This window comes from Bos indicus, chromosome 1 (genome assembly GCF_029378745.1).
Source record: "Bos indicus isolate NIAB-ARS_2022 breed Sahiwal x Tharparkar chromosome 1, NIAB-ARS_B.indTharparkar_mat_pri_1.0, whole genome shotgun sequence".
In the NCBI taxonomy this organism is placed as follows: domain Eukaryota; kingdom Metazoa; phylum Chordata; class Mammalia; order Artiodactyla; family Bovidae; genus Bos; species Bos indicus.
In genome coordinates this window covers 79603534-79626110 of record NC_091760.1, presented here as the reverse complement: position 1 = coordinate 79626110, position 22577 = coordinate 79603534, and the positions used below count along the sequence as shown (strand labels likewise).

The window sequence follows — 22577 nt, the reverse complement described above, 5'->3', positions numbered from 1 at the left end:
CAAATTGTTCATAAGCCACAGAGTACGTTGTATTCTTGATAAGTGTCTTAAGGTATCATTTAAAAATGTTCTTCATGTGGGATTTGATGTTGGGAGTGGAGGACATTCCATGTTTGTCATTTAATACCTTTGGCCTGATCTCACATTTCGATTACTTTTGGGGTCACACTTCCTAATAATCATGTTTAAGATTATGATGTTGTTTAATTTACAAGTTATCGTCTCACCACCACCTTTATCAATTCATAAAACTTACCGAAATGCACAGTCTAGACAAAATAATGTTTGGCTTTTCCACAGTGGTTTAGGGATAGCCATGGTCAAGATGCTGGAAGGGATTGGGGGCAGGAGGAAAAGGGGACAACAGAGGATGAGATGGCTGGATGGCATCACCGACTTGATGGACGTGAGTTTGAGTGAACTCCGGGAGTTGGTGATGGACAGGGAGGCCTGGCGTGCTGGGATTCATGGGGTCACAAAGAGTCGGACACGACCGAGCGACTTAACTGAACTGAACTGAACTGATGGTCAAGATTCATGGAAAGAGAAACAGAAAAATGTAAATCTCATACAACTTCTAATTGAAAAGATTTGGGAATTGTAGCACTAAAACCAGAACCAAGGTCCTCAATTCCCAGTCTACTGTTCTTTTTAAGATAGCACCCCTTGTTCAGAATAAACGTCTGGCATTACGGGACTGAAGACACTTCAGTTTATTTGCTTAGAGCGTTTTTACAAGGCTCTGTCAGTTGCTTATTTGTACTACAGCACTTGTTAAATATCAAATATTAAGGGGCATCCATACATTGGCCTTAGTGATTCTCAGGCCAGTTGGTTGGAATTTTTCTTCATAATGTCAAGATCATCACTTAGAGTTTTTTTTTTTTCACCTAGAGTTCTGTTGTCTAAAATTGTTCAGGGGTGGAGTGGTCGATCCAGAGGCTACTGTGGTTATTGGAAAACCTGTTTTTATCTCTTCTTTCTTCATTTCTCCTGACCTCCCATTCCTCTCTTCTTTTTTCCTTATTCTTTATCATTTTCTTTCCTTTCACTTTTTATCCCCTCCCCCTTTGGCTCCATTGTTCTCTCCAGTTTCTCCCCCAAATACAGTAGAAATGATCAACTATTTTATACTAGTCCCAGCTCTCAGTTTCTTGATTCTTATTTTGCTTTGATCCTAATTAATGTGTTAAAGTTTTTTAAGTTAGAGGTTGATCATACAAGTTTTTTTTTTGTTGAAATTGCTTCTGGAAATGAGAAGGGTTTTCTTGAGAGTGATGGGTTGGGTGATTTGACAAAGGATGCATCCTCGCCAGGTTTTGGGTCCGCAGTCATAAAATCCACAGAGGATTTGTCACTGGATTTGTCACTTGTCCCAGATGTCTTTATGGGTCTAGAGGAGAACTCCACTGCATCAGAAAATACTCGAGTTACTGAGGACACGTGCCACTCAAACCGTGTGAGAAGAGGATGGTGAACTTCTTAGCTAGAAGGTTTTAGCTCTTCTACAGTGTGAGATGAAACTTACTGATGCAGACCCCTTTACGAAAATTTAGTGGTACAGCCTTGTATTGTTTCTGTGGCTTGTGTTTCGATAGCTTGCCCAAGGATGTCACGTCTCTGAAACTTCACTGGGGAGAGCTGAGAAAGTGTTGATGGTAACCCTGCATCGAACACTCCCTCAGCTTAGTAATGTGTCACCTTCTGGTTAGACCACAGATGCGAAGTCTCTCTCCTTTCACTTGCTAGTGAAGCAGGACTCAGTACTAAATGTGCCTTGGCCCCTTGACAGTAGACTTTTACAGGCTATATGCTCACTTTACCTTTCCTTCCAAATAGAGTGCTCCCAACTGGGAGGCTGCATCGTGTAGTAGAAGCGTCCTTACTCGTTTGGGGATCAAGATCCGAGGATAAACTTTTATATGTTTCATATTAACCATGTGATGGTTGAAGTTTGGCTTCCTGATCAGTAAAATTGGGGTAATACGGTTTCATTGGGGTTACGTTAAGGATGATTTGAGATAACATGATCATGAAATATTTTTCAAACTATAAACTATAGTATTACAGATGATTAATATTTTTATTTTGGTGGCATATGGCAATAATTTCTCACAGAATTTAATATCAACCATGCTGTATTCCTAATCATCTGATTTAGGCCCCTATATGAAAATGGGATATGTTAATAAAACTTCTGAGACATCTTTGAAAGTGAAGTGAAATTGCTCAGTTGTGTCCGACTCTTTGCGACCTCATGGACACCAGGCTCCTCCATTCATAGGATTTTCTAGGCAAGAGTACTGGAGTGGGTTGCCATTTCCTTCTCCAGGGAATCTTCCTGACCCAGGGATTGAACCCAGGTCTCCCGCATTGTAGACAGATGCTTTACTGTTTGAGCCACCAGGGAGGTCCTGAGAGATCTTTCAGTTCAGTTCAGTTCAGTTGCTCAGTTGTGTCCGACTCTTTGCGACCCCATGAATCGCAGCACACCAGGCCTCCCTGTCCCTCACCAACTCCCGGAGTTCACTCAGACTCACGTCCATCGAGTCAGTGATGCCATCCAGCCATCTCATTCTCTGTCGTCCCCTTCTCCTCCTGCCCTCAATCCCTCCCAGCATCAGAGTCTTTTCCAATGAGTCAACTCTTCACTTGAGGTGGCCAAAGTACTGGAGTTTCAGCTTTAGCATCATCCCTTCCAAAGAAATCCCAGGGCTGATCTCCTTCAGAATGGACTGGTTGGATCCCCTTGCAGTCCAAGGGACTCTCAAGAGTCTTCTCCAACACCACAGTTCAAAAGCATCAATTCTTCGGCGCTCAGCCTTCTTCACAGTCCAACTCTCACATCCATACGTGACTACTGGAAAAACCATAGCCTTGACTAGACAGACCTTTGTTGGCAAAGTAATGTCTCTGCTTTTGAATATGCTATCTAGGTTGGTCATAACTTTCCTTCCAAGGAGTAAGCGTCTTTTAATTTCATGGCTGCAGTCACCATCTGCTTTGCTTCTCAACAAATCTATCCCTGTGTTAAAACTGACCCCTTGTTCTTGCAGTCCTATTGGACGCTCCATTTTTCTGAACCTAAAGCATGATACAGGCACAGACTTTAGACTGACCTGTGATAAATCCTCAGGCTTTCCCCTAAAGCAGTTTCTTTTGCTTTTTGGGTTGAGGGGATACATGATTCTTCAATTTTGAGGCTTTGTCACATGGAACAAAAGTTCTTTGTGATGCTGGTAGGTGAAGTCATGTAGATTGACACAGATAAATACTATGGTATTTCAAAACTAGAGACATGAATCAAGGAAATACCCAACCCAGAGATACCCTCTATTCTTGTGTGCTTAGAACATTATTCTTTGATCATATAAGCATGTGCTTATAGGAAGGAATTTTTGTATACCATTTTGTTGACCACCCCATCAATGCTTATATATATGAAATAATAGAGGAAAATCTTCCCCCCAAAAGTTTAACTCATCTTTGGCTGTGAAGTGGGTATTATATGTCTCATTTACATATAAAGAAATTGACACTTGGGGGTTTAAGTAACTTGCCTAAGGCCATTGGTAAGAGGCAGACAGGTCTGACTGGCTCTAAATCCTGTGTTTTCCCCACTTCCTCATGTCAATCAAATAACTGGTTTTATCTAATTATTTCCTCCTTCACTAAGTCTGGTGGATCAAGTCAATGAGTTGTCTGTCCTCATATTTTCCTTACCTAATATTCTGGATGTAAAGGAAAGCCCACTGGATGAACAGGCAGAGCTCAGAGGGTACAAACTCTCATCTTGGCATGTATTGTACTGTGCCGTCTTGGGCAAGTTACCTACCTTTTTTGACTTCAGTTTTTGCATCTGTAAAATGAGGAAAATAATATCTATTCACATTTGTGAATTTAACCATGAGAGAGATATTGGTTCCTTTCTCATCCTCCTTATCCTCTGTGAGCTTTTGTTTCCTCACCTATAAAGTGATAGAATAATCTCTTCCTGCTTCTTTACCAAGTTGACATGGACTAAAATGAGATAATGAATGTGAAAGTGTTTTGTGAAACCAGAAACTGCTGTATATATAGAAGAGTTTATGATTATTAATGAATAAATAGAGCTTGCAAGCTAAGAGTAACTTTTCCCTGTTTTGTTTACAGACACTAGCATTGCAGTTTGCTGACCCTTGTGTCCACTGATCATTCCAAGAACGAGCTGTCCAAGGTAAGAGGGGCTTGGTATCATCACATTTATGAAATGCTAATAGGCATCTGTAGTGTTTAAGGTAGATTTCACTCCCAACAGAAGAAATATGAAGGTATTCCAGGAGCACCAAAACCTGAAACATGGCCAAGGCAGTGAAGTGCTTCCTTTCCCTTTTATGTTTCCTTGATTTGATTTCCTTTTTAATTCCAGCTTTTTGAACCTTCATACCTGAAGCAGAGAAGTATTTTGGTAACATGCAAGTATTGAAGTGTCTATAGTACGCCATGTCCAAGGACGTTCTTATCTAGTGCCTTCTTAAATCCCCAGCTAGTATGTAGCAGGAGGGCTTTCTCCAGTTTCCTGGTCATTGATGGGGTGCATTTCTCACTACACTACGCTGCCACTGTTACCTGGCTCTGAAGGAGTCAAACTACTAGTAGCGTCTGTCACTGCCTCTTACCTGCTCCCAAAACATCTCTAAAAGACATAATCTAAGGCTATCACAACAACAAAACCCTTACAAATACAGGAAATGAGTTAGTCTTTTGAAACCCAGGACCTATGGTACCTGCATTCCACTGTCTTGGGGAACCAGTGTAAATGAATTAGAACTTGGCAGAAGATTTCATTCTTCTTGAGTTTGTCAAGAAAATGGAGACCAGTTTAAAATAAAAATAAGAAAGCATAAAATTTGTTTTATGTGTTTAAGAAAGCATAAAAATTTTAAAATTTGCAAGATGTGTGTTTTCTTCTGCAGATAACCAGTTGATATCTGTACTTCCCAGCTAACTCTGCTGTGTTCTCTGTAATCTTCTGGAAGTCTTAGCCAAAAAGAGGCGAAGTAGTCACTATGGTGTTCCTAACTGCAGGCCCTATAGGATAGCACCTTTGTGGAAGATTTGATATCAGTATTGAAAGTTCTGTAAACATTTCTTCTGATGAATACTTTGATTATCTCTTTGGTATTTTCTTTACATGATCTTGAACATATATATATATTTTTTTAGTGTGTTGGAGTCTAGTTGATTTACAATGTTCTGTTAGTTTCAAGTGTACAGCCAAGTGAATAAATTATACATACACATATATCTGTTCTTTTTTAGATTCTCTTACTATATAGGCCATTGCAGAGTGCTGAGTAGAATTCCCTGTGCTATATAGTAGGTCCTTATTAGTTATCTATTTTATATATAGTAATTTAAACATAATTTTAATTATACAGGCCTCTGAGCAAATTGAGGTTTGTTGGTACTGCCTCATATTTGCAGGAGTTGCAATTTATAAATGAGTGAAAATTTTGGTGTCACATTAATATGGTTTTCAAAGCTAACACTCATCATATACATCGAATAAGAAGAGATCATGTATGAGCAAGGCCAGTGAGGGAACGTATAGACTGTGAAACTCTTCTATGAGCAGATCAGACCTATATGCCATTTGTGGTATTTAGATTTTATACTCGTTTCTATAAGAAGAGTTACTAAAAAAAAAAAGATGGTAGCCAAAAATATAGGAATGGCTCCTGTCCATCTTTTTGTTCCTCTCTAGTCTATAAAATGCCCCTGCAAAAAAAATCCTTTCTTATATACTTGATGTATTTTCAGGGATAACACGTCAGAAAAGAATGTACTGTAGACAGGTGATAGCATAATTTTTGGTAGCTCTGTTAGACAGAGATCTGTTTGTTCATTTAGAAGCTACAGGTTTTATATTAACTTTCCTCCAAATGCAAATTGTTAAATATTAATAAAATACTTTTTGAAAAGTGGTTAACTATGCCCCTGCTTCCCCACTGAAACTAATTTGAATGTACAAAGAAGAGTTTAAGCAAGGCTGGAAAGGTTATGAAAAACTGCTCTTGAGAAAGGAATTTTGTATATATCTATCATCTGTGTATTATCTATCATCTATTATCAGTCATCTATTATCTATCTATCTATTCATCTATCTTTTAAAATTATTTAAGTGGATTTGGTGAGGAAAAAAGGATAAAAACTTCTCAGATAGCCTTTGGATGATAGAGAAGTAAATATTCTGAGAGCATACTACAGAAATTTAAAATAATCTTATGGTAATAATTGATGTCAGTGTCAGTAATGAAGAAAGAATAACAGTTTAAATAAATAATTAGGCTTGACGGTAGCTGTGTCAACAGGTACCCACTTAATGAGTGTAATCATTGTTTTTCTCGGCTTTCAACGTTGATCCACTGACTGCGGTGTGTTCCCTGTCCCACTTCCAAACCAAATCTATTTAAAGCTGTACTTCATGGAATCTGAAACTGTATACCCTGTTTACTATTTAGAGCTGATACCCAATGTTCTTTAACAGGGAAGATCTTACTTGAGTAAGAACAAGCTTCTGGCCTTTGGTAGACCGTTGATTATCCTTGTTTTCCATGGGGTGATTCATTAGCGAGGATGAATAATGCCCAATTAATTCTCACAGACTTGTCTCTATTGCTAGAGTGAATTGGTTATTATAATTTGATGGAAACAGCTCTAGTCTGCCTTAAATCAAATAAATCAGCTATTGTTATTTGAGGTGGAGTTAGAGACAGTAGTTATAAGTGAAATTATGTTCTTAGTTACCTGAATAGAATCTCATTGTTTGCGGGAGTGAAGTAAAGCATTATGGATTATGTTCTATGAACCAGGTGTCATGAGAATCTATTTCTACTCCCAGCTCTGACTGTATCACCTTGGGCAAGTCATTTTCCCTCTTTGAGGTCTATTTCAGCATCTGACAATAGATAGAGTTAGACCAGTTGGTCATGGTGTTATTTCTAGTTAAATATCCCAATGTTAATTGCTATGATTTTATTTCTTGGTCAGTTCTTTCTTCCTCCTGCTGCTACTTTTCCAAAGTCATAGAGAGTCTAATGTGAAAATTGTTTTTTTAGCTTTTAATTCTTTTACATACCTGAAAGGCAGTTAATGATTTGAATTTTAGATTGGACAGTGATTGGACATTTATGCATTGGTTGTGTCTACCCTAGCAACATTCATTTTCTAGTTAGAAATCAAAAAAGTCCATTTTCCTCTATGTTTTTCTGCTCCATAATTTCGGTCTCAGTTTTAGAGGCTCTGGTAAACTTCTCAACTAGCCATATAAAGAGGTTCCTCTTCTGTTGTTTGACTTTTCTGGGATTGCGTCAGTGACCTGTAAGGAGAGGTCAGAATATCAAAGACAGAGGGGGCATTGAGAACCAGTCTAGACAAAATTTTACAAATGAATTTATTTGCAAAGAAGAAATGGAGACACAGATGTAGAGAGCAAACATACAGATACCAAGTAGGGGAGATGGGGAGGGATGAATTGGGAGGTTAGGATTGACATATATACACTACTATGTATAGAATAGATTACTAAAGTATACATCTGTGGCGGAATCATGTTGATGTATGGCAAAACCAATACAAAATTGTAAAGTAATTAGCCTCCAATTAAAATAAATAAATTTAAATAAAAAAAAAATGATAATGAGAACCTACTGTTCAGCACAGGCATCTCTACTCATTGTTCTAAGTGAGAAGGATATCTAAAAAAGAGGGGCTGTATATATATGTAGAACGGATTCACTTTGCTGTACAACAGAAAGTAACACAACATTGTAAAGCAACTATACTCCAATAATAAAAATTAAAAAAGAACCAATTTAGCCAAATCCTTTCATTTCAGAGATGGAAATTTTGGGCTCAGGGAGGGAATCTGATTTGTCTGAGGTACTAGTGGCAGATCCTGGGCTAGAATTCTTTCTTCTGACTCCTTAGTTGCTGTTTTAGGAAAGGAATCTCTATATGTGAAATGTCGTTTCTCTTCCCAACATTTAAAAGGACATTATCTTTCAGGCAAAACCAATCACATTGCCAACTCAGGGATATGAGATGCCCTTCAAATATGTGGATGGCATACCTTTTCGTTCATTCTGTGAAGCATGAGATAGATGATTCTGGCTGCCTCTGCTCTCTGTGTTTGTTAGGAGTCTGTGGTTCCCTTGCAGTTCTTCTTGACCCTGACATCACCACTGTTTCCTACTGTCCTTTTCTAATCCATTGAATTATAGGAAGCTTAGGATGAGTTCCTAACTGGCTGTGTGCTGTGCATAGTTGGGAACATCAATAAAGAGAAGACAGATGCAGGATTAATATGAAGGAGGACAGGAGAGTAATAGCCAACACAGTGAAATCTAGTTCAAGGCCTGTGGTTCCCAGTTGCTGTGTTACATAAGATTAATAGCAACATCTCTCATCCTTTGAGACCTTCTTTCTGCCTTGCTCTTGTGGGACTGGGCTGGGACTGAGGAACAGCTGGAATGATCTTTTCCAAAACCAAACTAATGTTTTCATGAGATTTCCAGGTCCAGAGAAGACAGCAATAATTATCCATCAGCTGGAAGATAACTTAGAGGCAACTGGGTCTAAACACTTACCTTGTACTTCATAATACTGATGTACAGAGAGTGGAAATCATTTTACTGGGTCTGAGGTTCAAATCCTGGCTTTACCTTATTTGCTGTGACTTTGGTGAAGGCATGACCTTCCTTCCTCTGAACCTCAGTTTCTCCATCTGTGAGATGGAAAGAGGAGGAGGAGGATGAAACAGAGGATGTCAAAGGTTCCCAGAATCTTGATCCTGAGTCTCTGACTTTCCTAAGGTCCTGTAGCAAGATTTTAGCCAAGCTGAGTCTTAGATTCAGAGCTCCTTTCTCTGGTTTGGAGTGCTCATCATGAATACGTCCACCGCTCATACTTCCTAAACCGCATGCTTGTATCTTTCAGCCTTGTTTCATTAAGTAAACTTTTTCTCTCTCATTGGCAGATCCCTCTGTCAAGGGACTTGCCTAAGGCAGTCATTATTAATTTGCGTGTGTGTGTGTTTAGTGCTAAGGGAGAGGATTATGGAATATTTGGAATCTGTGAAATAGAAAATACACATCTGTATAGAATGTTGTCTACAATTTCACGAGGTTTGTAAACTCTCTAAAGGCCATACCTAGGTTCTAGGTTAAACAAAAGATGTTTTTCAGTGTGGGAAGTCTGACATGACATTTTGATAACACATATTTCCTTTGCTGTTGGATTTCTCCCACAGTTCACCTATTGTTTTGCTCTGAGTGTCAGACTCATTTATGAGTGTGACTCTGGGCATTTATATATTTCAAACTGTTGAGTGATGTTTTAATATTCAAACTCTTACTCTGCTCACTTTATTCATTTATTCACTCTATCACACAAATGTACATTTAACCCAGAATCTGCTAATCGCTATCAATTTTAATATATCATTTCACTGAATCTCATAAAATAAAAAAAATATTTTTCCCACTTTTCATATGCAGAAACTGAGCCCAGAGAGATTGCATAGTTTGCCTAATGTCATATAGCAAATGAATGCAAAGTCTGGAATCAGTCTAGATCTTCTTGAAAATACGTGACTGCATCTAGAGGTAACAGGCTTCCCAGGTGGCGCTCGTGGTAAGGAACCTGCATGCCAATGCAGGAAACATAAGACATGTGGGTTCCATTCCTGGGTTGGAAAGATCCCCTGGAGAAGGGCATGGCAGCCTACTCAGTATTCTTGCCTGGAGAATCCTATGGACAGAGACGCCTAGCAGGCTAGGGCCCACAGGATCACAAAGAATCAGACATGACTGAAGTGACTTAGCATGCACACACACAAGAGATAACAATGAATGTGAATAGGGGCAATGAAACTGTTCTATAACCTATAGAAATTCCTAGTAAAAAATAGTCAGTGGGCCCCTGAGGAGTACAGTGAATGTGTGCTCTGGGAGTTTAAAGAGGGACAAACTCATATATCCTGCATCTTTTATATGATAATTCATTAATTAAATGCTCTTCTGGTATCTTAAGGCAGGATAAAAAAAGTTGGGCAGTTGTCTAAACGGCATTATAAATAACTCATGTTTTCTCTTTTCTTGCATACTTGGATCAGGTTAGTGGTCTGAGAGTCTTCAGTTTTGTGAGTGAGTGCAGGAGGAGGTGGTGATTACAGAGTCATAGAGCTCTGATCGCACTGCAAGTTATCAACTGAGTTGGAATTTCAATGCTTTGGGGAATCCGTTTGTTGTTTTCTCCCTGTTATATTGAGCGTGGGATTTTTACCAGAGATAGACTTCTGGCCGTGCACAGATCAGCACAAATGCAGATGTGAGCAGCGAGAATTTGGATCGTGCCAAGAGGTAATGACTGCCACATGTGTGAAGCTAATCTCAGTGCCTGGTGACCCACTGTGAGTCTGTGTGGGAGCCCTGAGAATGAAGGCTGGTGTTAGACATGGAAGAGGCCTTCGAGGTTGTCAGAGGCAACACCTTCGGGTGGGAAGATGAGGCCCAGAGAAGGGGCAGCAGCGGGTTGATAGCAGAGCGAGAACCAGACTTCATACCAGTGCTCTCCAGTAATAGCGCCTTAAATTTCCTGTCTTCCTGGGGGTTCATGCCCCCACTTGACACTGGATTGGGAATTAAGTGTTATTAACTATATAACCTTGGAAGTATAACTTGATTTTTTTGGATCTCAGTTTTGTTGTCTGTAAAATGAAAATCAGACCCTATTGGCAGAACTGTTGTGAGGATAAGTGAAATACCATTGTGCTGTACACCATGCTGAGGTGTTATCTCACATATGCTTAACAGTCCTTATTATGGCCCAAGGAGATAGGTGTGCGTGTGTGCTAAGTCGCTTCAGTCATGTCGACTCTGTGTGACCCTGTGGACTGTAGCCCATCAGGCTCCTCTGTCCATGGGATTCTCCAGGTAAGAAAGAATACTGGAGTGGGGACAGGTACATGTATCCTATTCTACAGATTCTACTTCCCAGCTTCGTTTTGATACTTTTCATTTTGTTGCTTCTCGGAATTTGGTCTGAAGGCCAGGAATGTAAGCATCACCTGGGAGCTCCTTAGAAATGCAGGCCTCAGGTCCCATTCCAGACCTCCTGATCAGAACCTGCATTTTAATAAGATTTCCCAGGTAGTTCTAGGCTCATTAGAGTTTGCGAAGCAGTTTTTCCACTGAAGACCAGTTCTGAGTCTGTTGCCCATAGGCCTCTGCCGACATTGACAAGGTTGGAACCAGTATTCTGGGGCAAGCCTTCCCCATGCCTGGAGAGACAGGAGGGAGCCCTTGTCAAGCAGCTCCCTGGGAGCAGTGGAAGGCTGGGTTGCAGGAATCCAGCAGGCTTTATCTTTTCAACGCCCTTCATTTCCCCAGAAGTAGTATTCACCAGGGGTCAAACTGGGATTGGATCCCAGGCTTTGGACTCCTAAAGTCTGTGTTCTTTTCATCACACCACCATGCCTCAGTCAAGAGGAATGCTGGGCTGTGTGGACCATAACTCTTCATTCCCCATAGTGCCAGTATTTCCACGCTGGCTGTTTTACTCTATTACTCAATTCCTAAAGGGGAGGAATTAAAAAAAAAAAAAAGAAAAAAGCTTGAGTTGAAAGCCAGGATCCTGCAGCTTAATCAGTTATTTTCATTTTTTAATGAGGGAGACTATTGTGAAATAAGTAATTATTAATTACTCAAAACTAATGAAATATTTTAGTTTCCTTGCTAAAAAAGCATATGGAAGCTAAAAGAAAGCATATGGGCATTTTTCGGGAAGCATATTGGTGAATGGACAAATTCTGGCGGTGCCAGTATGCCTTTGCTGTCTGGCTGGGGCCATCCCCGCGTGCGCTGGCATCTGAGTCCTCGTGTGTTTGGAGGGATTATTTAAAATTCCCATCTGATGTGTGCCTTAGGTTGCCTCTGGAGTTACACAGCTCTGCCTCATAAATCTTTCTGCCGTGTTTTCACTCCGATGTTACTGGTGGAGTGTCACTCAGTATAAAACCTTTACCATCAGGGGGCTGCCATGTTCCTCCTTTCCAGATGTTTCTCTCTCTCTGCAGTGGGCCAAAAGGTCCTGCCCAGCTGATGGTTGGGTATAGAGACTTTGTTCACCCGATGGTTTGCCATAGCGTCCTTGGACCTCCTTGCTCCACTGAGGACCATCTGGGAGACTTCTGGGCCCCCTACTGAGTATCTGCACTGCAGATTCCTCCCTGTGAAACCAGAATGGTGATTAAGTGCAGGTCTGCTCGGGGCTGTTTATCATCGTAGGGCATGCTCCTCCTCTCCTTTTCTTTATGTCTCTTCTCTCTTACTGTGTTTGTGGATCTGGTAAATGGCTTGATGGATTGGGAGGTGGTTGAAACTCTTTTTGGCCACTCTGGTGATCCAGGCTTGTGACAGTTAGAGACAGCATGCTATGTTTGAGAAGGTACTTGGCTGAGAGTCAGAAAACCGAGGTGCAGATTAACCTGACTTAAGCAGCATTTACTTAGCACCTACGGAGAAAGGTGGCTCACTAAGACATGGAAGGAGGGAGGTGGCAGGTGTATGATGACGAACTTGATGCAGGGCCAGCCAGGACTCAGTGTGATGTGTGGGCTCAGAGATGAGACTTTGTGAGTGAGAGAATGTGGGAGTTCTTGCTACAGGAGGTTTCTTATAAAAGCAGGGGCTGCAATTGGCTTTGAAGGATGATTGAGTGGACTTTGATGAGATATTACAGGGGCTTCAGAGGGATGCTCTGGCAGGCAAGAATCAGCTTGAGGCAAGTCCCCAGAAGCAGGTGAATACCATCCCTGCCCAGAGAACTGGGCACAGATGACAGAAATGTGTAGTTGAGAGAAAGCACTTCTTTTCTGGCAGACCTGTCTCCTCATCTGCAGAGTGTACCCTTTGGACAATTTGGTTCTCAAGAAGCCTCAAGACCTCCAATTGGTCTTGAGGCTACAGCATCTCCCAAGACCTACCCTATCTCCCATCCTAAAGCCAGATAAGCATTTAGCTAAAGGTCGGTCACTCACAGTGGCGATGGAGCAGGGTCCAGAACCCATGTGTCTTATTTCTGACTTCATCACTCTCTCTGTGACCCCCCAGGGCATTAAAATGATGAGTGGCTGGGATGACAATTATTATTCTAGCCTTTAATGTGTGAAACACAGAATTTTAAAATAATCTGCAACATCAAACAAATGAGATATTTCACCATTTTGCATACCTTTTGACCCTTCCAGTGGAGACCATTCCACTCTTATAAAATGCTTCCTTCTTCCACTTTGCCTGTGTGGGCTTTGCTTTCCTGCCTGAACAACCAGAACACATCCCTCAACCTAGGGGAGCCATCTCTCTCCACCCTTTGGCTCAGTTAGCGTTGGACTTTATTTTGTATTGTCACCCTTTAATGTTTCCTCTTATCTCCCACCCCCTATCCATGTATTATGAGGGTTCTGAATCTAGGGACTTTATTCTGCTTCTCTGAATTCCCTTTCACTTCTGGCACAGCACTGCCCATATCATTCCTGATAAAGAAACAACTGTGTTCTTCAACCGTTTTCCCCTCTGCTTGGTGCTTGTTTTTGAGATGGATATGAGACTTAGAGATTTATAGAATTTCAGAATGGGAAAGGAATTTAAAAATTCACTGTCTAGTTGAGCTCCGCCCCAGGGAAGAAATGGCTTACTTTGCTGTATCTGCCCCGTGAGTGGTGGGTCTGAGAGTGGCACCCTCATCTGATGAAGCAGGAGAGGGGTGGCTGGGGCCTGAGCTCCTACTCACCCTTCGACGAGTGTTGGCCGGGTTCCTTCTTTCGATGGAGAACTTTGGGAGTAAAGGTGGTGCACGTGACGCTGCTGCCGCACGAACCAGAGGGAAGCAAGCAGACGCTTAACCGGTGATTCCTGTGATGTACCACGTGACAGGCCCATGGCAGGTGCTTTCACGTCGTTTGGTTTAGTCAATCATCATAAGCGAGAATTCCCCCACCCCCTGCGCATGGGAGACAGGTTGTAAACAGGGCATTTAACCAAAGCCCTTTGCTGTAAACACTGAAGAGTGCATGGTGGTGGATAGAATTTGGCCTGATGGGGAGAGGGCTCTTTGCACTCTCAGCTGTTCTAAGGGTAACTGATGGGGGACAACGATCAGAATTGTGGTGGGAAAACCTGTGTTTCCTGGAGTGTAAGAGAAGATTCAGTGCTCGCTCCTCTCCTCTACACATGCATCCCTGTCTTTGGAGGGATGAGACTTTCCTTCCTCCCGCTTGGGGGTTGGTAGTACTGGATTGTACTTGTTCTGGTTGCGTCTTACTCCTGCCTCTCCCTTGGCCTCCAGCCCCACTGAGTCTATTTTTCTATCACTCCTATTCATTCTTCTTCACCCGCTCTCTCCCTCTCCTGAATTAACCCTGGGTGGCCTCAGGTCCCAAAGGCTGTCCGATGGCAGACTCCCCTGGACTGGACTGTAAAATGCTGGCAGGGAAGACAGGACACAAATCTGTTAAATACACAGTAAAAATAGCTTCTGATCTATGCAACTCGGTATTAGGCAAGATGATATTAACGAGGTTTGAGTGCTGTTCTGAAATGTGGCAGCTGCACATGCATCTTGGCTGCTTTTCCTCCCTACCTCTGGCAGCTTGCAAGCAGTGTTGCCATGACACTCCTTGGGCTCTGTTTAGATCAGCTATTTTCTGAAGGAGTCCCTGACCTTCCCCACAATAGAAACCGTTGATGTGGTCATGTCAGAGCCCCTCCAGGAGCCCTGGAACTGGTGGGCCCCCCAGTTGTGACTTGGAAACTGTTGGAAGCTGTAGGTCAGGACACAGACTTTGAACGTTTAGGAACAAGAAAGGCTGTTAAATATCCTCTAGTGTCCTTTGATGAGGAGGATACTGAGCCTATTGAGTGAAAGGGACTTGTTCAAGGTCGCAGAGTGAAGTAGGGACAAGGCTGAGGCAGGAGCTTGGGTCTCCAGATTCTCTAATGCTCCCATTGTGCCACTCTTTCCCTTGCCTGAGGGCCCTTTTCAGCCCTGATGGCTGTGGATGGAGAGGAGATAGGCCTGGGTACATCGATGTCCCCAGGAATGGGCAGAGGGAGTGAAGAGAGAGGAATGAGGAAAAGAGGGTTACCAAGAGGCCTCTGGGGGCGACAGAGGCCAGAGTAAATGCCCTAAGTGCCCCTCAGCCCGCTCGAAGAGACTCTTTTCTATCAGGTTCCACAGGTTGGTCCACGGAGAAATAGATGCTTACAGAAGCAGGGGAATAACAAGGTCATGTTCTCTGTTGCTCTGAACCCTTCCCTAACCTCATATTAGACTTCACAAAACACTACCATTAAAAGCCATTGTCAGCACCACTGTCTTTGGGATACTTTATTATACAGTGTTGAGTTTTCTTTAGAGATTTCATATGTGAAATGCTCTCTTCTCCACATAATAGGAGGATCTCAGGAGACAGAAACTGTAAGTCACATGGACCCTCCTCCCTTCTCCCTTCTCCTCATCCCTCCTACCCTCCCTCCCTCCAGTCATGACATCTGGCAGAGACCTATATCACATATGATGAGCATCCAGTAAATTTTCATTGAATTGAACTTAGTCGAATTTAGATGGCCTCAACATTTTTATTAATTGATGGAGTGGGTAGCCATTCCCTTCTCCAGGGGACCTTCCTAACCCAGGGATCGAACCTGAGTCTCCTGCATTACAGGTGAATTTTTTACCGTCTGAGCCACCAGGAAGCCCAACAGATGGTGCACATTGCCAAATAAAGATTTGGGGGAATAATCGTCTCATCAGTTTAGATTCAGTGAGATTTCTTAGTTAACCTTCACAAAACTGAATACGCTGTCAAGTATTATTCTCATTTAACAATGAAGAAGTGAAAGACGCGTGACCTGCTCCAACTGAAAGAGTAAATGGTGAAATTTGATTTGCCTCTAGATTGTCTGTCTTCAAATGTTATGTTACTTCTACTCTACCCCAGTACTTATGGAGGGGTGATTGTTCCATAGACAGTGGTTCACCCTTCCATTGAGGAGTTCCAGCCTTTTAAGGTTATAACCTACCTCTTAAGAGTTTAGAAAAGTAAATATGAATTCTCGGATTTGAAACAGTGACTTCTTATGCTTTGGACCACCTCGGGCTGATTTTTTTTTTTTTTTTAATTTTTTCTCTGTAAGCCAAGGGAAAAATAACACATTTCTGTATTCTTTAATTTGCTTAGTTTGAAATAAACTTTGAAATGGTATGTAATACTCTTTGAACTTTTAATACATTTGGATCCATCCAGAATATGAGTGAAAAAGGCCTTCTGCCCTAAATGAATTGACTAATTGAGCTGTGAACAAAGTCAGACCTTGTTTTTGGTTACAAATGAAGGATGCAAGAATTTTTTGATGCTGTAGCTGAAGTCTAGGTTTTGGTTGGTATCGATGTTTTGCAGATATTTTTCAATATTTGCCATATTCATAAGATGATATACTTTATGCTTTCCTAACACTCATCAGATTTGGATGCATTTGGCTGATAACACCCTGCATCCTTTCTGAAAAAAAGCATAAATGTGGAGCCGTCTTTCTTTTTTATGTATGTGCTTCGGAAGACCACAGTTTTCTAATTTAAATTTCAGTAGGCAAAGCTTATCAGTAGTGAGCATAATATCTTGATATGTATATAGATCACATGTTTCCATTTGTGTCTAACGTTCCAGGTGTTTAAGGAGGAGAATGAGTTGAATAATAATGGTATAATGTCCAGAGAGAAAGTTGAATACATAAAACAAATATGCTTGGAATCTATTTCTGTAGTGGTGTATGTGTGAGATTAGCTCAGTCTTTTTATAAAGTTGTCTATACTTGAAAGTATATAATAACTTCAGAATTACCAGAGAAAATTGAAATCAAAACTTGGATGATTAGGGGGATGGATAACTTATCTTTTGTTTTAGAGCTGTAGGTAAAGTGAAAAGTCAAAAGAGTGTATGTTTTGGTGTTAGATGGAAACCAAATAGTATCTGTATATTTTCTTTGTGAAGAAAGCTTGGCTTGGGAATCTGAGTATTCTTTCAAACTTTCCAAATTACTTCAGCCCCACCAATGCCCATACTTTGCTTAATTTGATTGAATCAGTTTACAGTGAACAATGGCTTAGAAAACATGTTATTTATTATAAGCAATGCACATACACACTACATAAATAAAGGAAAGGAGAAAAAGAAGCAGCACTTGCATATGTGAAGCAATCTGCCTTGCTTTAGAACTGCATATGTGTGTGTCTTTTTGTTTAAGTAGATTGGGAGCACCTTGAAGATAAGAGAAATGTTTTGTACATGTTTGTGATAATGATTTTGTGAACCCAAGTGCAGTAAATCAAAACAACTTTGGTAACATCTTTTGCCTGGAGTCAATAGACTTATTCAGAATTTCTGTAGAAGTCATTCTATTACTTTTGAAATCCCTCTGCTTCATAGACTTTCTGTGGAATTACTTTAGAAATCCATCTGCCTACTTGCAAGAAAAATGGATAGTTAAGTAGTGCAATAGCCTGTTTACATACTGGCTCAAACTGTCACTGTAAGAAAAGGTTGCATATATTCTAAAATGTTACACAGCTAGGAAAAATATACACATATAATATATAGAGTGACTATATATGTACATATATATACAATCATATATATATGATCTGTTCCTTGTCACAATATTTAACCCAACATGCTATTTACAGTAATGAATCAAAATGTCAGTTTTAAAAATATGAAGTGTCAAAGTGTTCCCACGTTGCGGGAAAGTTTGATGTGACAGTTTGTTAATCATATGACTATTATATCAAACGTGTCTCACAATGTTTTCTGCTTGGTGCTCTTTCTTGTAGGCTCCTCACACTTTTTCAGTGAATTCCAAGTTCAAGTTACTAACCCAGGGAACACATTTGGGTTACGTGTCTCCCACACCTCACACAAATGCTGCTATGTTTTCCTCTACTTAAAGCTGAATGGATTTAACATCATTTCAGAGTAGTTTGATTTTGTGCCTGACACATTTATGTATAGAAGCTAGAAGAAAAAAAAAAAAATCCCCTACTGTAATTTTGTTGTTTTCACTGCAAAACCATCACATGAAACCTTAATAGAATAGCTGTTTTGTTTTTTTCCAAGCTGGGTTTCTCAAGGTATAATTTAGATGTCCTTACTCTTTGACCTTGGGTACATTTTTGAATTTTGCTTGGCACATTGATTATACTAACTTCTTCATCCTAATAAAAGAACAGAATCCTAGAACATAAATACCATATATATGGGAAGAGGCAGCATGGTTTCTCTCTGAAGTGTGGCTATGCTTCTTACTAGTTCTGGATATATGGATCACACTCAATCTTTGGGTCTCAACTTCCTCTGAAAAATTGTTAAGATTGAAATTAGATTAGACTAGTGAATTTTTAAATGCATGCCTTCAAGGAGTCCAGAGCTCTGGGTGGATGTGTGACCTCAGATGATAGGGTACGGGGAAAGTGGTGAGGAATCCAGGCCCTTCTACCTGAGCAACCCAATCTTACATCTGTTTTTAGTTGTACATAATATTTCATTTTGAAAGAGGAAATGGCAACCCACTCCAGTATTCTTGCCTGGAGAATCCCATGGACAGAGGAGCCTGATGGGCTGCAATCCATTGGGTTACAAAGAGTCGGACATGACTGAGTGACTGAGCATGCACTATTTCATCTAAGTAAAAGGTTCTGCTGCTTAAAAAACCAACCTGCCCACCTGTTGGCAGCCACTCTACTAGGTGATCTAGCGTCAGCATTCTCTGGTTCTGCGGCCCGTTTCCTGAGAAATCACATGGCAATCGCACCAGCAGATCTTGACTCATCTGGCCTTAGGTTCTGCCTATACACCCATGCAGCCTCCATGGAAGACCTTACAATGGCAAAGCCTTCTGCATTGTGAGATTTGAGGGAAGAGCCACTAACTGAGGTCATATCTATGTCTGATTTTAATCCTTGCATCATTTTGGTCTTAGTAAACTTATTTTCCAATTGAGCAGATTTTTACATCAGCAAAAACTATCATTTAGAGCAAGTTCAGACAAAAGAAGATAAAGAAGTTTTGGCAAGTATTTTGTCTGTTTCTGGTCAAGGATGTGAATGTTATTCCTTAAACTGGAACATTTCAGACAGTTTGGGGAGGAGGCTGGGCACCCACAACTTGATATTTTAGTTCACTGTTTATCCTCCCTCCTTCTACCCCATACACATGCAACCACCACCATCTTGATCCACTATGTAGGGCATATTCCTATGTATATTTCCCAGAATGATGCGGTAGGGAAATAAAAAGTTGTGCATTACAAATCAAGGAAGAGACTGTAAGAATGACAAATGGTCAAGGGACATGACTTAGTAAGACTTTAGAAAAGCCTTTAAGTGTGAACATAATAAAATCAAATCAGGAAAAATATACCTCATAGATATAAAAGCATCCTAAAAATGGGAAGGAGGGTTAATGTCTACTTTGGTAGACATTCAGAAGCATCATTTTCAAATTTCCTCAGGGATCAAATTATGGGATTGTTTTAATTCTCCTAATATCTGAAATTGTGAAGGAAGAGGATAATCAAATCTACAATTCTATTGTGACACTTTCTTATGGTGAAATTCCCCTTTGGTAACAGAATTCATAAAAACAGTGTGAGTGCCAAGACAGAATGTTCTTTTATTAAGTCACGTATCAGCCACTGGGGATGCACCTAGGTTTATAGGGCTAGGGGGGAGGTATGACCCAAAATAAGTGTTTAGAATAATTAGAAAAAACCCAGGAGTGATTCCTGACTTGTTCCTTGAAGGATCTGGTGAGATGAGGCAAACTGCTCTAAACTAATGTTGAACTCTAGAAATACAGTTTTCAATGGAACAGAAAGTATTTTGTGTGTTGTTGCTGCTGCTGCTGAGTCACTTCAGTCGTGTCCGACTCTGTGTGACCATTTAGACTGCAGCCTGCCAAGCTCCTCTGTCTGTGGGATTCTCTAGGCAAGGGTACTGGAGTGGGTTGCCATGCCCTCTTCCAGGGTATCTTCCCAACCCAGGGACTGAACCCAGGTCTCTTGTATTTCAGGCAGATTCTTTACTGCTGAGCCACCAGGGAAGCCCCATTTTGTGTGTCAGTTCAGTTCAGTTCAGTCTCTCAGTCGTGTCTGACTCTTTGCGACCCCATGAATTGCAGCACGCCAGGCCTCCCTGTCCATCACCAACTCCTGGAGTTTACTCAGACTCACGTCCATCGAGTCAGTGATGCCATCCAGCCATCTCATCCTCTGTCATCCCCTTCTCCTCCTGCCCCCAATCCCTCCCAGCATCAGAGTCTTTTCCAATGAGTCAACTCTTGGCATGAGGTGGCCAAAGTACTGGAGTTTCAGCTTTAGCATCATCCCTTCCAAAGAAATCCCAGGGCTGATCTCCTTCAGAATGGACTGGTTGGATCTCCTTGCAGTCCAAGGGACTCTCAAGAGTCTTCTCCAACACCACAGTTCAAAAGCATCAATTCTTTGGTGCTCAGCCTTCTTCATAGTCTTGGTTAAAATAGACTAATATAAAAATACATATTCAAGGGATGGAGAGGATGACATGAGGGCAAGCCAAAATAACAACAGCACGTTTGCTCTCTTGTTTATTTACTTTACTTTTCCATGGGCTACCTCTGCCTCTCTTCTTTATCTCCTTGCTGGACCATAAGGACCAGAATTGAGAGCCTTGTCATGCTTCTTCTCTGACTCCAGTTGCCTAGAGTCACTCCTGACTCATCCATGAGCTCAGTAAATATTTACTGAATGAATGAGCAATACTGAAAGATAGCCCTTATTGAGAAACTATCATGATATTACCTGGAAAATTCTGATCTGGCCACTTCTAAACTCTCTGGGAGTTTTACTAAATACTTACTGAGTTAGGCATTATTCTGAGCACTTTGTTAACTCACTGAATCCTCACAACCACCCTCTGAGGAAGGTATTGTTATTACCACCATTTCACAAATGAAAAATTGAGATCCAGAGATGTTACACAACATATCCAAGGTCGTAGTTCATGAAAGGTAAAACTCAGGACTTGAACTCAGGTAGTCTGTCTTCAGCTGTCTTAATCACTATGGTATGTTGTCTCTGTACTATTGGTATAATTATACTGGCCTGTTCTTCCCAGCATGTTATGAGGCTGAAACAAGATGATAGGTAGGTTGAAAGTTTTAGGGAAAGGTGAACCAACTACTGAAGGTGAGAAAGCACAAAATAGCTTTAATCTAAATAGAAAATAGAAACTTGTTGAGAAAATTCAGAGAAGAAAAAGAATGATCACCTCTAACTGGGGTGAAGGGGAGGGGATTAAGGAGTTCTTGGGGTTGGCCTTGAATGAATGGGATTTTGATAAAGGGGGATGCTTTCTAAGTAAATAGAATGGACGATGGAATAGAGGCACCGATGCACAAGGTGGTGAAAAAGAAGGCATCAGTTCACTGAATGATCAGTTCACTGTTTTGAAAAGATCAGTTTAGTTTTAGCAGATTCTTTTCAAAATTGTGCATTGGGGAACAGGGAAGGGAAGGGGCTTGTGGAGGAAGAGGAGGACATGGAGAGTAAGGTAATGAATGGGAAGATGAAAAAGCATAACCAATAACTGCCATCTTCATCTCTCTGGAAGTCGACTCTAGGCACATAGATGACCCCTGCCTTACCTAGATCATGCTTTGACTCATTGCTTTCTTGTGTGTGGTCCATAAGTACTAATCCAGGGAGATACGCCTCTGAAAAGATTGGTCCCCACAAGCCTGGAGAATGCAGCATACTCTGGCGCCCTCTTAGGCATTGGCAATGTACATTATTAGCTTGTTAAATCTTTCAGGAAGCCCTGTGGGACAGCACTCAGCTGGCTTACAGTTGACTCTGGAACTTGGTTTCTCCCTTTGAGCATCCCTAGTTAACATCAGTGAGTAGACACACTCTTGGAAACCACCAGCCCACCAGCTGGGCTGATCTGTGTCCACAGTTCAAGATGCGTCTGAGAGGAGAAGGAGATCCACTCTCAGGGCAGCCTGAAGTCCCATTATGAAAGGAGAAGTTGCACAGAGCACTCTGGCCTGTAGTAATGGTTATGTGTCATTTAGAAAGAAAGCTGTGCTCAAGATAACCTTGAGAACCTGCAACCCCTCTGAAAAAGTAAGAGTGAGAAGCAGGAAGTGAAGGAGCTCTAGTTCTTGAAATGGAATGTGGCTGAGGTCGATGGTTTGCCACCATGGGACCTCCCCTAGCAGGCTGCCTTGTGAACATTTATAAGAAAACACCCTTCAGGTCAGCGAGCCAGCCCTGGAGAGGGCCAGGTACCTAGCTCACTCCCACATGTTGTATTGGTCTGAAAGGCAATGCAAGGCAGTGGAATGTAGAGTGTTCGCTCCTTGATGGAGACCATATTCGGAGTTGTGTAAAACTACCTCACTTAAGATAGTGTGTTAGTACTTAGGCATTTCTTTCCAGAAC

At 41.2% G+C, this 22577-nt stretch overlaps 1 protein-coding gene and 1 long non-coding RNA gene across 11 annotated transcripts in view; one reads left to right on the top strand and one right to left on the bottom strand.

Annotated features, from left to right (window-relative positions):
• The window catches only part of LPP (LIM domain containing preferred translocation partner in lipoma), a 758565-nt gene that overhangs the window by 177644 nt on the left and 558344 nt on the right, over nt 1-22577 (top strand). For all 10 annotated transcript variants that reach the window (XM_019958232.2, XM_070802158.1, XM_070802171.1 and 7 more), the window contains one exon: nt 4153-4216. The gene's annotated coding sequence lies outside the window, so the exon portion shown is untranslated. The remainder of the gene's footprint in view (nt 1-4152; nt 4217-22577) is intronic.
• Nucleotides 7083-13962, bottom strand: LOC109556857 (uncharacterized). Its single transcript, XR_002180450.2, has 3 exons — nt 13834-13962; nt 8631-8767; nt 7083-7360 (listed from the first exon to the last, which is right to left on the bottom strand). It is a non-coding gene; the product is annotated as an uncharacterized lncRNA (long non-coding RNA).